At 42.8% G+C, this 12,834-nt stretch overlaps 1 protein-coding gene across 11 annotated transcripts in view; it reads right to left on the reverse strand.

The window, feature by feature from the left end:
• Positions 1-12,834, reverse strand: part of BAZ2B (bromodomain adjacent to zinc finger domain 2B) — a 279,323-nt gene that overhangs the window by 213,184 nt on the left and 53,305 nt on the right. For all 11 annotated transcript variants that reach the window (XM_029910477.1, XM_024219234.2, XM_024219214.2 and 8 more), the window contains one exon: positions 6,791-6,833. The gene's annotated coding sequence lies outside the window, so the exon portion shown is untranslated. The remainder of the gene's footprint in view (positions 1-6,790; positions 6,834-12,834) is intronic.

The raw sequence follows: 12,834 nt of genomic DNA on the forward strand, positions 1-12,834 counted from the left end.
GGCCAGCTCCAGGCACCAGCTTGCCAAGCAGGTGCTTGGGGCGGCCACTCTGGAGAAGGGCGGCACGTCCAGCTATTCGGCAGCAATTTGGCGGACGGTCCCTCACTCCCGCTCGGAGCAAAGGACCTCCCACCGAATTGCCGCCGCGGATCGCGATCGCGGCTTTTTTTTTTTTTTTTTTTGGCCGCTTGGAGCGGCAAAAGCCCTGGAGCCGGCCCTGGCCCTTGCAGCCCTGTCACTCCCACTCATCAGCTGCTGACACAATCAAAGATTCTGGTGGGGGGCGTGTATGTAAGAATTCATAACCCTTAGTCGGGCCAAAGTATTTCTTTTCAGTCTTCTTTGCCATCAGATGAAGGTACACTGCGGTCTGCCATAATGCCTTAATGGGGTCCATAATGGCCTCCTTAAGGGGCAATACCACTCTTGATGGCGCCGGTGATGTTACAATGTCCACCAAGGCTTGAGAGGACTCCCTGACCTCCTCTCCCTGAATACCCAGGTTTTGGGCCACTCTCTTAAGGAGCTGATGATGAATCCTATAATCATCCTGAGAGGGCACTATATCTGTTCCTGTCACGCCTCATCAGGAGAAGAGGAGAAGGAAGCCTGCACCAGTAGGGAGCACTGTTCTTCACCCTCAGCACCGGATAGGTCTGAAGGTGCTGGTTCTTGGTATTCGGTGCTGGCCTCGGTATCAGAGCTTGGATCCGGCTCGGAGTGAAGCAGTGATACAGCTCTGGACTCAGATGCCACTGAGTATGACCTTCTGGATTGGGGACCCTGCATTGATGGGAAAGCCCAGGGATTCCAGAAGGGCCATTGTTCTGGGATCTGCCACTGCCCCCGGGGCCACATCATGGGTGGGATGCGTTGACTGTGCTGGTTCCTGCAAGAGGCATATGACTCTGACTCTGAGTCCGACTCCAAAGACTCCATTCCTGGAGACCTGGGCGGAGCGGTGCTGACCAGTGCTGGCGACCAGTGCAGAGAGGAAGGAAATCAGGGTTCAGCCATCATGGCTGGTTTCCCTTTGGAAGGCACCTGGGGGCCTCTGTGCCACAGAGGTCCTTCCTGTCAGTGCCACTACGTCTGCTCCTGCATAGCCGGAGATGCCAGTACCAGCAGTGAAAGTAAGTCTCTCGCTGCAGCAAATGCCTCTGGCATAGATGGTACCACCAAGACACTGGAACACTGGTGGTTCTCCTGTGTTGGCGAGTCCATCAGTGCCGGACTTAATGGTACCCGCTTGGGGGCTGGAGTCAGCAATGCCGCATGGGTTGTTGGAGCTACGGAGTGGCCCAACACTGGTTGCACTCTACTAGTCTCTCCGTGCCCCATCAACCTCAGAGTTGGGGATCGTCCTCTATCAGTCTTCTTCTGTTTCTTCCTCGGCACCAGGGACAGTGAACGATGCCGAGGTTCTCTCACTGGAGGTTTTTCTTCGGCACCATCCACCCTCTCCAGTGCCAAGGCTCTTGAGAGGTGGAACGAGCGTCTCTCCTCATCACCAGTACTGAGGAATGGCATCAAAGGTCTGAAACAGCAGCCAAAGCAGTCCTTACTGAGGCTGAAGTGCTCTGTGTCAAGTCTGAGTGACCTGCTTCCAAGGGAAATCTTAGTGCTGCCTCCATAAGGATAGATTTCACTCTGGTGTCCTTACAGTGCTCCCACATGTGAGTTTCCCCCTCGGCACTTAAGGCAGCTGGAATGGGGATTGCTCACAGCCATAGGCTTGTGGCACAAGGCACTGGCTTAAAGCCTGGAGACCAAGGCATGCCCCAGAACCAGACAGACCCTAACTCCGCTAAACGGAGTTCCGCTAACCTATCTATCTATCAACAAAAACTTAACTACTATGAACAAGAGATAACTATATATAATAAAAAGTTCACTGAGAATGTACTTCCAGATTGTAAGGACAAAGTAGTTCCAGCAACCGTCATGGGCAGTAAGAAGGAACTGAGAGGGCTCCGGGTCAGCAGGACCCTTTATACCGGCATTATGAGCGCACGACTCCAGAGCCGACCCAATGGATACCACCGAGAGAAAATTTTCTGGTGGCTGTGCTCATGGCGAGCATGCACACCTACAATTAAAGAACACTTTTCCGTTCTCATCCAAGTGTAAGCTTAAAAGAAGAGAGATTTATGTCTGTCATCTTAACCATTTATTTATATTTAAGTCTCATCCTACTGAGTAGCATCTTCTTGTGGCCAGAGGTCAAACTGGCTGCTCAACAGAGCAACAGCTCAGCAGCTGACAGTCTGCTGCAAAGGAGTTAGCAGTAGCTCAAATACCATGAGCAGAAAGCTTGGGTGACACTGTTCCTCATAGCCACAAACTGGTCTAGGGGTAAGTGACCCGCAAGCTGGAGAGGCACAGGATCACAAATAACTCTTGAGTCGTAAAAGTCAGAGACAAATTTTCAACCCTAGTAATGGTTTTATTATTTTCAAAGCTATCTTTGCAAGGAAAAAGTCTAGAAAACTTTTTGCTTCAAATGAAAGCTGAGCTTAGCTCTGGCATTTATAGGCCCCACATATCATCAGGCCCAGCAGCTGTGGGCTTTGAGCAGGCCAGCTTTGAGCAGCTGAAAGACACAAGCAATTTTGTGAGGGTCCATAACTGAAGTTCCCTCTACCTGAAGAAAGAGAGCATAGGAAAAGAGATTCTTTCACTTGAGATTCTTCATCTTGAGTTACTAGCAGTTCCAAACATTTCCTAGGGAAAAAGTTGTAAGCTTTAATTGAAAGCCTGTTCAAGAAAGGAGTTCATTTGTCAAAACCATTAAACCTCTAAGTAGCAGGGGCATTACCAGCCAATATTCTAGTAAGTTTCGTAATGTCTGCTACCTGCCATAAAACTACCGGCATATTTTCTTACTGGAAACTAGACGCAATCTTCCTCCTTTCTTATGTCTGAATTTATTATTGCAACCCTGCTAGCTGACTTGCCCAGTTTTATATGTTTTGCAATTGTTTTAGATTGCTGCTTCCCACTTACTTACATATAGTAGGTTATCTTAGCTCCCTCCCTACTGGTGGTGTTACCATTCCTAAAGATGGTTTGAAGTCACATGTATAGCCTTTCATAGCTTCATTTTCTGCTTTGGAACACACTGCCAGTTTAATAAAGAAAATGCTTTCAACTACAGGGACTTTAAGTTCTAACACTAAAAATATTTCTATTAGTCAGCATTCTTAAAATGATTGTTTTAGCAATTTTTTGTCCTACCAAAGCTAAATTTAACATTACTGATTGTAGAGCACCTCTGGGACATAGGCATGAAGGTCACCAATGAAATACAAGATTGCTCTGTATCGTAAAATATGCAGTCTGGACACTAAGAGAGGCTCTTGTTAGTCAACATAATATCGTCTGACATACACAGAGTTAAAATATTTCTGTACAGAATAAATGTCTGTCTTTATCTTCACATACTGGAGACAGAAAATGAACTGATGGCTAATCTGAAGGGTACTAAAATTAAATTATAAAGTCATTTCAAATCTCTGTCTGAAAGTAATTCTCTGCTCCTGACAGGTAGGAAGTGAAGATAAAAAACTGTTTGAAACTATCTATAGACAAACTGACTTTGCTTATTCTCCCATTCTATTTCAATGCACAATAATTATTTAGTCTAGTAGTAAACTATTAAAGTAAGATGTAAGCAGTTTTTAAAAGTATGCTCAGGGTATCCTTAAAATAGATAGAGCTCAACTGAGTGAAAAATACTTGACTTCCTATTAGGAATATTCCAATAAACTGCCTATATTAATACAGGAAAACATATGACCAGTAAGCTACAAAATATCACAACCTGTGTAATCACACCATTGTTCTATCAGTATTCATTATTCAAATATAAATTTCAAAGTTATTAAAATTGATTTAGCAGTTAAAATATTACTTGGATGTCTTACTATATTTGAAAATAGCCTGTCTGTACTGAATAACACATCAAAACCACTGTAAGACAATTGAAAAATCATCAAATACCATAATACAATATAAATGTACATTATAATTCAGACTTATGTATGGTAAGGCCACCATTCACTGGGACATTGCTAGTACAGGCTAACAATGTATTAGTCTCTATATTTTTTAATGTGTAAAAAGTTACAACCGCATCCTCCAAGTTAACAACATGATTAGTTCTTACTAGGGTGTGTATTCCCACTGAAGTCAATGAAATTAATTGCATTAGTTAGGACTACTAAGGCCTAGGGTGACCAGATGTCCCGTTTTTAAAGGGATAGTCCTGTATTTAAGCCCTCCTGCAGGTGTCCCGACTTTTTCTTAAAAACAGGCAAATTGTCCCCTATTTTCTGTCTCTCCCCCTCCCCCCCCAAATCAGTACTGGCAGGTCCTGCTGCTGGCTGGATCCCTGCTCATGAGCCACCCGCCCACCATCGATGAGTGGGGAGGGGGTTCCAGTGGCTGAGATGGAGGTGGGTGTGCAGGGCTGGTGGCGGGGCGATGATACAGCGTGTGGGGCAGGCTGCTCCCCCTGTTGGTCCGTTAGCACAGCCCCCATTGTGTGCCGGCTCTTGGCCAGCAGCGCCCCACCCCCCCATCCCATTTCCAGCCAGTGCTGGCTGTGCGCTGCGAGCTGCAGTGGTTGGTGAGTGCAGGCAGGTGCCAGGCGGCAGCTGGTTAGTGTCACCTCTGCTGCCCATCCACTGGCACTTTACATGCTCCCCCTCCCACTGTCCCCTCCTTACTTTGCCCGCTCCCCCTCCCCAACCCGCTGCTCCACCATATTCCCCCGGGTGGGGCGCATCCCCCTCCCAGTGCTATGGGGAGAACCAGCCTCCGTCAGAGTGCTCAGCTCACCAACAGCCTGGCCACCAGGCTCCTTCCTTCCTGCACTGCCTCTGGCTGGACTGGCGCCCTGGGAAAGCCCAAGACCCTCCAGCCCAGGGCGGTGGCCAGGAGGAACTGAGCCCTGCATATGCCAAAGCCTGGCACAGGGAATCCTCTCCGCCCCTCAGCTAAGTTCTAGAGTGGCGGGCAGGGGGGGAGGGGGGAGTGATTGCCAGCCTGTTCACACTCCGAACCTGCAGGCTCCACAGCAGCCTCTTCACCCCCCAGGTCCGCCCCCAGGGAGCCTAGGGCTGTTCCATCCCCAAGGCACCCTGCCCTGCTGAGCCACCTCTCTGGCTGGGTCACTGAAACCCCGGCAGTCAGCTTCCCTGGGCCCTGGTGCACAATGCATCCTTAGTGCTTAACCCCTTCATGCTCACGCTGTAGCCAGAGGTGGCTGGATTATGTTGGTGTCCAGCAGCAGCCTGGAGGTGTTAGCTGCCTTTCAACACTGTGCAGGCAGGAAGGGACAAGCTGCTTCCAGCTACACCAGGATGGGGGCGGGGGTGTAGAAGAGATGAGCTCAGGCCAGGTCATCACTACTTCTCCCCCCTCCTAACCCTGTGGCTGGAAGCAGCTCCCGTCCCTTCCCTCCCGCAGAGTGCCGAAGGCTGCTGCTGGCCATATTCTGGCGTGAATCCTGGCGGAAATCCGGGGATTGGGCATGTGACCCTGCATGCCCCTCCCCATGTTTTGCCTCGGGAAGACACAGCACCAGATACCAGGAGAGGCAGGTCGGTCCTGGGGGCCCAGACAGGTATGAAGGGCAGAGAGGGTTGGTTCAGTCGGTCACCCTCCCACCATGTGTGTGTCCCATCTTCCCATGTGTGGGGAGGAGGGTAAGGGTGTGTGTGTGTCTCTCCTCCCAGTGTGAACCCTAAAGCCTTAAAGATGAGAAGGTAAATAAAAAGAATCCAACTACATAGTATTTCTTTTTAACAGGGGCTCAGTCAACTTCATGTTAATTTGAATGTTTGTACTGCATAATTCTGATTGATTGCCATTGAACTCGCTTGAATCCGAGTAATTTTACCAGGTGTCCCATATTTAGCATAGGGAAATATGGTCACCCTATTAAGGCCCAGATTTTTAGAGATATTTAGGCAATGCTGTGCTCAACACTGCAACTCCTAACTGATTTAGGAGCCTAAGTCTCATTTTCAAAAAAGGATTTGGGCAATTAGGAATCAAAGGCTTAGGGCACTGCAACACTGACCACAGTAATGCTTAAGTACCTCTAAAAATCTAGATCTAAGTCATAGAAGTAATGATTAGCAAGACTGAACACTTGAGTTTTAGGCACATCCTCTATCTCAATAAATAAGAAGCCTTTAGCAAAAACAAATACAGTTAGTCATTTGAATTAAATAATAAAAAAATTACATTGCTAATTTGTACTACTGACTATGAGACCCAATGTCATTTAATGAATTTTGTGAACAGCAAATACAGCAAGTGAACCATAATAATACAAAATCTGAAAATAGCTTTCAGTGTACAGCTTTGCTGGGAAATCACAGAAGGCCATAATTTTTGTACGCAAAGTAAGAGGCGTGAGAAATAGTTGCGATAAGTTCTACTGTGCAGTTCAGATTTTATTATAGGTTTGAATGATAATGGAAAATTATCTGAGCCAAATTCTTTCAGTTTCAGTGTAATGGAGTTACTCAACATTTAGGACTTTGTTCAGCAAAGTACCACATGCCTACCTTTAAGCCCTTTAGACTTTTAGCCCTATTGATATGCTTAAGTACCTTGCTAATGCAGGGCCTATGAGCAGAATTTAGCCCTATGTTCAGATGATTATACAACCATCAGCTCTAAAGTTGATAAACTGTAAACAATATTATCCCAGTTCTCTGTATGATTCATGCTTCTCAGAACACTGTAAGAAAGATAATTGCTGTTGCACACTTACTGTGATGAATGTGGTCAGTTCTGGGACATCACTGATTAACAAGCTGCAACAGAAAATATAGTTAATGAATCACCCTCTCATATCAAATAGTTTTTATAAAAACTAAATGAAACATTTAAATAGAACAAAAACAACAAGGAGTCCTTGGGAATATTTTAAAATTCTCAAAAACAATCTTAGGGAATATTTACAATGAACTGAAAATACAGATAATATCTCAAAGAACCTGATATGCAACAACAGTCATTTAAACAAAAATGTTACACAACTGCAGTTTAAATTCGTTTTGTTTGCAGTCAATTACATAAACAAACACACCTAAGGTTCACCTGTGCTGAATTCTAAAGCATATAGAACAATAATTTTATTTTTGATGTAGTCTCCATTATTAAAGGGAAGACTTCTGTTAAAAATCATGGGTGAAATTCTTGCCCCACTTAAGTCACTGGGCCAGGATTTCACCCCATATTTTAAAACATCTTTATCTTTGGTACACACATCTTAGGGTTCTGCTCGTACAATGAGAAGTCAGTGCAGCTCCCTATGGGCACAAGTGTCCATCCACATGGATCTCATTGCAGGATCAGGACCTAAAATTATAAAACTGGGGGGGGGGGGGGGGAATTAAAACATTACTGAGTTTTCACTATTCATGTGGTTTACTTTCTGCATTTTTACAATGTGGATAACGAAAATAGACTAGATCAGGTTTTCTTTAGCTAATGTTCAAATACTAGTCAATTTCACTTTCGAATTCTCATGGGCTGGTACAACTGATACACTTCTTGTTAAAGAAGCACAACTTTCCACTTACCTTTTTATTCAATGGAAACAATTTTATTGGTTTCAGGTTTTATTAATTTTTACATTTACAAAATCTAAATGTGGGGCCAAATTTAACCTAACAGCATCCTTTTAACACCGCAAAAAACATTTAAAATTTAATACTGACTGCAGAAAGATAAGAGAATGCCTTTCAAAAGACATCCATGGATAATTTTAATTCACAAAATGTACATAATTACATTATATAGGTGTCATGTAGTTCAATTTGGTTAAAAAGGCACTCCTATAATTTTATTTAAATGTCATACCACAGTTCTTTTACAAAGAAATTACAAAGAATTGGACCCAAGTTTCCCCTGCAGAATTCTGCAGTTCTTCTGCAACACATCAACAGCAGTGTGAAGCTAGCCCACTCACAATGGTGTAAAGTCAGAAGAACACGTAGGAGAAAAATCACACATATGAAAGTGCAACCATTAGAATGAGTAAGCTTTTCTTTTACCAAGCAATGTCACCAATCTGGGCAACAATTTGAGCCTAGTTGCTGTATCATTTGCAATTTAAAGTTAAATGTCCTTCTGAGTCTGTGGATTGAAAAAATGTTTTACAAATATTCTCTTGATTTAATACCTGGTTTTCAGCAGCTCGTACTGCTCCTCTGAAACACCAAACATTTTTACTACACTCGTTTTATTTTATTTTAAATTGCAACAGGTAAATCTGGAGTTATTCTGACATAGGGTGACCAGGGCCGGCGCAACCCATTAGGCGACCTAGACGGTTGCCTAGGGCACTACAATTTGGGGGGCGGCGACCGCGGTGGTATTTCGGCGGTGGGAACTTCTGCTGCCTCTGTGGGGGGATGGCATTTTGGGGCGGGACCTTCCGCGGCCTAGGGCGGCAGAAAAGCTGGCGGTGCTCCTGAGGGTGACCAGATAGCAACTGTGAAAAAATGGGACGGGGGTGGGGGGGTAATAGGCGCCTATATAAGAAAAAAATCCAAAAAACGGGACTGTCCCTTTAAAAACGGGACATCTGGTCACCCTATCTGACACCACCTTGCTTTCTCGCCTTATGTGACTGAGTCAGCTGTGTCAAAGGACATTGGTGGGTCTACAGCGTAAGTGACTGACGTTTTGCTTTCTTGTATAAGAGCAATTAGAAACAGTATTCCCTAGTTAACATCATTAACCTGTGCTGAACCACCACAGGGGAAAGAACCAAATTTTTACCCACAGAGGACAATTTGCACCATCAGAAACTTCCCATTTCCAACTCTGCTGCCAAGGAGATCGAGTAAGGGAAGGTCAAGTCCCCTTCTTATTCTGCTTGAGCATGAGTAACAGAAAGAAGACTGAACTGGGAACAAGGAAGAGAAACAAAAAAGCGGGGAAATGCAGTGTACAGTGAAAAACGGACTAGACTGGAGAATACAACCCTGGCCCAGTGATTAAGTGGGGCTAGAAGTTCTCCTTTGTAGCCTGCTTTGATTCTCTAGTCTACTCAATTTTATCTTCACCCTCTTGGCACTTATGCCCATAGTATCTGTTCCTGTGGCACCGTTAAACGTCTTCTGAATTTGGTAGAGACAAGGTGGGTGAGGTAATATATTTTACTGGACTAACTTCTGTTGGTGGAAGCTTCACAGAGCTCTTCTTCAAGTCTGGAAAAAGGTAACCGGCATATCATTGCTAAACATAAGGTAGGAGCAGACTGTAATAAGGGGTTGGTAGCAGTCTTGAGGGCCGAAGATATCCCACAGAAGTCTGGATCTCAGGCCAAATGTTTGAGGCTAGACAGATATAGGGGGTGGCAAGATGAGAATAGCCATGCAGCCCCACTGATTAAACCAAACAAGAACAAGCCCCATCTTGCCATGTGCTAGAGACCACATCCATATATATATCAACTATTAACAAAGCACTATAGTGCGCTGCATTGTACTAGCCTCACCCTGACACACTGCAGAGAGGGGGAATCAGTTTCCATGCACAGAGATTATCCAGAGGTGGAAAGACTCAAGCTGAACTGGGGATTAACCTAACAAGTCCCCTAGGGCAACAGGGACTGCAAAGGGAACCAACGGCTTAAGGAGACACAGGCTGGTGGGAGGACAAAATGGCAGCCTCAGTCTGATCTCGCTGGAGTCCCTGCCCCCCTCACCTCCATGCCAACTCAGCCAGCTACAGCTTCCTCCTGCATGCTTTCTCCTGCCCTGGCTGGGCACTGGGATGGGGAGCAGAAATGTAAAGGAGAAGAGAGACTCCCTGCTATCAGTACCAAGTCCACAACAGCCCCTGGTGGTTGGGAGGAGTAGCTGTAGGGGTAGACCTGTTAAGCCCAGACTGCCCTGCTGGATGCATAGGACAAAGTGAGCTGGAGCAGGCACTCAGAAAATCCCACACAGAGATTAATACTTTCTTCTTTTCAAGATTGCAAATAAAGGCAGACAATAGTTTCATGCCCCACCCAGATCACCCGGCTCTACAGCCTGCTTATAACATACTGGTTTGCATAACTGAACCTTATTCTCAGAGCCAAATTCTTCAATTGAAGCCACGCACACACAACTGGGTACACATTTTGCTGAAGACTCTAGAGATACTGCTAACATTCCAGCAAAGAACTTTGGAGTACAAGTTCATTTGTGAATTGCAGGTGATCAATAAAGACTCAGTATTTGGTTGGCTTAGAACAAGAACATTGTGATGGTATATATATTGCTAGGTTACTATGGATTAATTTAAAAAAAACAAACAAAAACGCCCTCCAGAAATTTATATACAATTTTTGGCAAAGGCTATTCTGTGGGTCTGGGATAAAACTAGGGTTTAAATTCTTTTCCCTTTGTAAAAACACCCATTTCAAATCATCCAGATTTTAACCAAAAACACTAACAGAGTTTTGAAGACTGGGAAAACCATGTAACAGTTAGCCAGCTGTTTAAAGAAACTTTTCTAACTTGTTTAGAAATCATAACTAATTTTAACCAGCCCACTCTATCATGGTACCAGTATCTTCAAGGTCACCATTATGTTTATCAACTTTCTCAGAATGTTTTATATAGAAAGCTAACTTCCATGGCAGAGATTGTTTGTTTTCTAATCAACCAGAAGCAAAAACAAACAAACAAAACCCTACATTTATATCAATCTTTGCAGCCAACTTTATTAACAAAGAATGTACATATATGACATGGTGCAAAAAGGATTTGGATAGATAAGTTACTCCAGAGCAATAGGCTTTGATCTGGGGGTAGGGGGGGACGGACAAAAATAAGACCAGCAACCTCACTCTGCAGCGTGATACGACAAAATTTCTTTAAGACACTTTTTAAGTGGTACTTCACACAAGTCAGGTTAAAAAATATACACAGACTGAATAGGAGCAAGCACTGCAGAAACTGTGCAGAGAGGAGATTTTATACATATATGGTAGATATTTCCACTCAGACATAATGGGATCAAATTCATAACAAATATTACAAATTGTTGATATTTATTACCATATAATTCTTTGGTAATCCTTCTGAGAATTCCTAGCAGAAATGATCATACTCAAAGAAATGAAAAATTAATATCTCATCTGCTAGTAGTTGCTAAACTACTGATAATCATAGTGGATAAAGAAAAATAGTCCAAATCTGGAGGAATGGTTCCAAAAATATGGGCATTTGTTGTTAATGAAAAATTAATACATCAGTCATGTACCTTGAAAAACAGACATTGTACTTACATATTTGGTTACCATTAATTCACTTTTCAGACAAAGTACATTCATCTGTAAAAACAAAGTACATCTCTCCAATTTTTTTTTTAACGTTGATACACCTGGTTTGATAAATATATGAGTAGAGTCAGTAGTTTCACTCATTTAATAAAATCACAAGTTCTGAATGGTGGAATGATACTAATTCTATAGTATGATAACACCCTGTTAAATAGCGAGATGTGATTATTATTACTATATAATGTTTCTCTGAACAAATAAATAAGTTTTATAATGATTATTATCTTGTTTCTAATATTTGCATGGAATGACTTGTGAACTTATTAAGATTTCCTAAATAGTTACAAAACACCACAAAAACTCCTGATTTCCTTTAATGGTGGTAAACTTACAGTGGTAATTTTGTATCTATGATTTACTTCACTACAAGTGTAGTATAACACTCCTCTCATCACAACCGTATGAAGCATCATCTCTCTACTTTACAAGTTAGGAATGTTAAGCTATTTGAATTAGAAACTGAAAACAAATAAGATCTCTGCAGCAGTTTTATTCCTGCTCTTTTGACACCCAGACTCCACCACAAAACTGCCTGAGAAGCATCCTATGCACCAGATAATATTCTTAAGAGAGGAGAAGCAACCATATAGAACTACTGTAAACATGACTAAGTTAAGATCAGGTGATGGGGTATACGTGTGCGTGTGCAGGCCAAATCCTGAGGTCCTTAATCGGGTGAACTCACATTCATTTCCTTCGAGTAAGGACTACAGAACATTATACACTACTTAGGCTCTCTCTTTAATATGCCGAACATATCTGCAATAACATGTTATCAAGTTAGTCAAAACCGTTGTCCATTCTTCATCTACAAAGGAGAGCAGATCTAATTAACAGTCTCATATTACTGGGATTTGTTACTCTCTTTCCAGAGACTATATGTTTTGTTGTTCACAGGTTTATTTTGTTGCTGCAGAGAGTTCCCTCAATATATTGTAATCCTAGCCAAGGGCATTTAATAAATGCCCCCCCACCTCTAAAGAGATACATGTCTATATTTTCCTTTTTGAAGAAACTATTCAACTATGCAAGATAGAAAATGTTGAAAAATTACGCTTGCAAATGTTTTCTAAAGAAGAAGTTAAGACATACATTTCTTCACGCAATTAGCTGAAAACTCATGCTTTCACATTATTCCTACAATAATTATTTTTTTTTAAAAAGAGGAAATTCAACATTTTTAGACAAGAAATGATGGCAGGGAAGGAACTGAAACAAGCTAAGATTCCAAGTGACTGAAAAAGGATTAGTTATATATATTTTGACATTGCTTATGAAAAGTAAAAGAAATTTAACTAATTCAGCTTATTCCTACTTGCAGACCCCTTATATATTTGTTACATTTCATTTTTGCTTCAGCAACAATTATTTATTTAAACAATGTAAACTGAGATTTTTAGGAGGTGGATAATGGAATTAAGCACCTAATTTATATTAAATTTCAATGGGATTTGGATGCCTTAGTCTCC

Source organism: Terrapene carolina, unplaced genomic scaffold, assembly GCF_002925995.2.
Source record: "Terrapene carolina triunguis isolate 2854851 unplaced genomic scaffold, T_m_triunguis-2.0 Scaffold62, whole genome shotgun sequence".
Taxonomy (NCBI): Eukaryota; Metazoa; Chordata; order Testudines; family Emydidae; genus Terrapene; species Terrapene triunguis.